Source organism: Cebus imitator, unplaced genomic scaffold (genome assembly GCF_001604975.1).
Source record: "Cebus imitator isolate Cc_AM_T3 unplaced genomic scaffold, Cebus_imitator-1.0 Scaffold708, whole genome shotgun sequence".
NCBI lineage: Eukaryota > Metazoa > Chordata > Mammalia > Primates > Cebidae > Cebus > Cebus imitator.
The window spans coordinates 591,857-595,679 of NW_016108023.1; positions in this window are offsets into that span (position 1 = coordinate 591,857).

Sequence of the window (3,823 nt, forward strand, 5' to 3'; positions counted from 1 at the left end):
CAATGAAAGAGAATTAAAGTGGATAACGGATTTAGAAACAGATTTCAAAGGCATCATCTCTTTCATGCCTCCCACTGCCCCGCCCAGATACTTCAGCTGTAAACATTCTGTGAGTGCCCACATCATCAGTGAAAAGACTGCAGCTGCTTCCAAAACTAAGGATCTGAAAAGGTCAGAAACAAAAACCACAATACCCTCCGATGCTCGTTGTGTGGAATTTGCTAAGCAGAATTGTGCCGAGCTTTTAACAGACACCGCTCCAGAAAACTGATGATTTCTTGTCTCAAGTTCAGAGTAGGAACAGCAGGAAAGCCAGAGGCTGAACAGAAGCGTTTCTTTTTTGTTCTGTTTCGTTCTTGTTTTCGTTTTTGAGACAGGTTCCCGCTCTGTGGCTCAGGCTGGCGTGGAGTGACACTGTGATGACCTCCCAGTCAAATGATTCTCCCACATCAGCTTCTCAAGTAGCTGGGCCCACAGGTGCATGCCACCATGGCTGGCTAGTTTTTTGGTATTTTTCAGAGACAGAGTTCCACCCTGTTACCCAAGCTGGTCTTGAGCTCCTAAGCTCAAGTGAGCTTTCCACCTCGGCTTCCCAAACTGCAGGGAAAACAGGCATGAGCCACAACACTCGGCCTGAAACGGAAACATTGATCATCATTTTTATCCTCCCCATGCAAATCTGGGCCCTAACGAGCATGCTTTTTTATGCACAGATAGTGAAGTCGCACCACAGTCAACGGCTTTGCACGTGCGGCTGCCATTCTATGATGGTGGCCTCATGGTGAAATTAGGTTTATTTGCTGGAACGAAGAATGGGAAAAAGTCAAGGAAAACACTCCATGTTGTCACTCATGTATGTGAAAGCTTAAAAAATTCAACTCATGGGGCCGGGCATGGTGGTTCATGCCTGTACTGCCAGCACTTGGGAGGTCGAGGCAAGTGGTTAGGAGTTCGAGACCAGCCTGACCAACATGGTGAAACCCCATCTCTACTAAAAACACAAAAATTAGCCGGGTGTGATGGTGTGCACCTGTAATCCCAGCTACTCAGGAGGCTGAGGCAGGAGAATCTCTTGAACCCAGGCAACGGAGGTTGCAGTGAGCTGAGATCGTGCCACTGCACTCCAGCCTGGGCGAAAGAGTAAAACTCTGTCTCAGAAACAATAAATGAATAACTCAAAGTTATCCCTCTACTCGTGAAACAAATGCATACCTGCCTGCTTCCTTTACCCTATTCTTTCTTCACCCTAGTCCTGTAAATTGCGTATTCAGTTAAAGGCTAATCAGAAACTCAAAGGAATGCAACCATTTGTGTCTTAACCTGTGAGTTGGAAGCCCCCTCCCTGCCTCGAGTTGTCCCGCATTCCCGGACAGGACCCACGTACATCTTACATATTCTGGCTGGTGTCTCATGCCTCCTCAACATGTATAAAACCAAGCAGTGCCCCGACCACCTTGGGTACATGCCATCAGGACTGCCTGAGCCTGCGTCTCAGGGGCACGTCCTCAACCTTGGCAAAATAAACTTTCTAAATTGATGGAGTTTTGTCTCAGGTCCTTTTTTGGTTTTCACATGTAGAAAAAAACGGAAAATTAAAACAAAACAAAACTCAGAAGGCTGTGGGCAGCACTGCAGTGTGTCTGGGAGATCCTGAGGTCCTGTTTTGGAAATGACATCAGCCTCAGCATCCCCCCAACCCCCTGCATGATAGAGAGGTGCTCAGGGAGTGTGGTGTGGTGGGGTGAGAATTGCACCTGTTGCACTTTCTGTGTGCCCCACCTGTCTATTCGCAGACCTCCTGTGAGTTCTTGCGGGTAAATGAGCCATCCTGGCTCCAAACGGCTTCTTCTGCTTCTTTTGTTTGTTGGTTTTTGTTTTTGTTTGTTTGTTTTGAGACGGAATTTCATTCTTGTTGCCAGGCTGGAGTGCAAGGGCGCGATTTTGGCTCACCGCAACCTCCGCTTCCCGGGTTCAAGCGATTCTCGTGCGTCGGCCTCCCAAGTAGCTGGGACTACAGGTGTGTGCCGCCACACCTGGCTAATTTTTGTATTTTTAGTAGAGACGGGGTTTCTCCATGTTGGCCAGGCTAGTCTCGAACTCCTGACCTCAGGTGACTTGCCTGCCTCAGCCTCCCAAAGCGTGGGATTACAAGCGTGAGCCAATGCGCCCAGCTTCTTCTGCTTCTGTTTTGTGCGTGTGTGAGATAGGGTTTTGCTCTGTTGTCCAGGCTGCAATCATCCCGTCACAGCTCAAGCCATCCTCCACCTGAGCCTCCCAAGCATCTGGGACCACAGGTGCATGCCACCACACCTAGCTAATTTTTTCCTTATTTTCTGTAGAGATGAGGCCTTGCTATATTGCTCAGGGTGCTCTTGAACTCCTAGCCTCAAGTGATCCTCCTGCCTCCGCCTCCCAAACTGCTGGGATTATAGATGTGAGCCACTGCACCAGGCTGAAGTTCTGCATCTGAAAGAACCCCTTCTAGAATTCAGAGTTAGAAATAGCAAGAATTGTGCGCCTTCAGCATCAGAAGGAACGCCCCCAGTTGGTGAATTTCTTCCTCCCTTGTTATAGAGTCCTTAAGAAACTGAGCTGGGGCCAGGTGTGGTGGTTCATGCTTGTAACTCTAGCACTTCAGGACGAGGAGGGAGGTGGGTCACCTGAGGTTGGGAGTCTGAGACCAGCCTGGCCAACATGGCGAAAACCCGCCTCTACTAAAAATACAAAAATTAGCTGGGCATGGTGGTGGGCACCTGTAATCCCAGCTACTCGGGAGGCTGAGGTAGGAGAATCGCTTGAACTGGTGGTGGGGGCGGTGCAGAGGTTGCAGTGAGCTGAGATGGCGCCACTGCACTCCAGCCTGTGTCATAGAGCAAGACTTCATCTCAAAAAAGAAAAAAAGAAAAAAGGAAAGAAAAAGCCTTGAGAATTGTTCATGTCCAGAGCTAGTTGAGACTAACAGCCAGACACAGAAGGGGAATGAAGAAGTCTGCGTCCCCCACCCTCGGGGGGACTGGCCCATGTATCCTATAACAACCAGGAAGGTTCCTTTCCAGCCTGCTACATTTCCAGGAGAATCTCAAGGGAGGGAGCACTGAGCTATCAGGAATTGTTTTAGTGGCCTGAACTTTGGCCCCACAGGTTCTATCTAACAGAACAAGATTCCCTAGAGGAACCTCAAGCTGTGTTTGTTTGGAACGTGGCCGACATCACTGACGTCCTCCTGGGTGACGAGGGGCGGAGAGGAACTGACCACCCCACCCCACACTGATGTTTTGGGATCAGGTCCCCTGAAGGGCGACACTGAGGCCATCTTTGCCTCTTCTGCTAAAAAATATACCAAACATGGTGGCTCATGCCTGTAACTGAAGCTCTTTGGGAAGCTGAGGCAGGAGGATTGCTTAAGCCCAGGAATTTGAGACCAGCTTGGGCAACATGGCAAGATCCCATTTCTGCCAAAACAAACAAACCAAATAGCGAGGCACAGTAATGTGCACCTGTGGTCCTAGCTACTTGACAGGCTGAGGCAGGAAAATGTTTGGGGCCCGGTGCAGTGGCTCACACCTGTAATCCCGCCACTTTGGGAGGCTGAGGCAGGTGGATCACGAGGCCAGGAGCTCAAGACCAGCCTGGCCAACACGATGAAACCCCGTTTCTGCTAAAAATACAAAAATTAGCAGGGCACTGTGGCAGACACCTGTAATTCCAGCTACTTGGGAGACTGAGGGAGGAGAATTGCTTGAACTAGGGAGGTGGAGCCTGCAGTGAGCCGAGATCATGCCACTGTACTCCAGCCTGGCGACAGAGCAAGACTTGCTTTCCA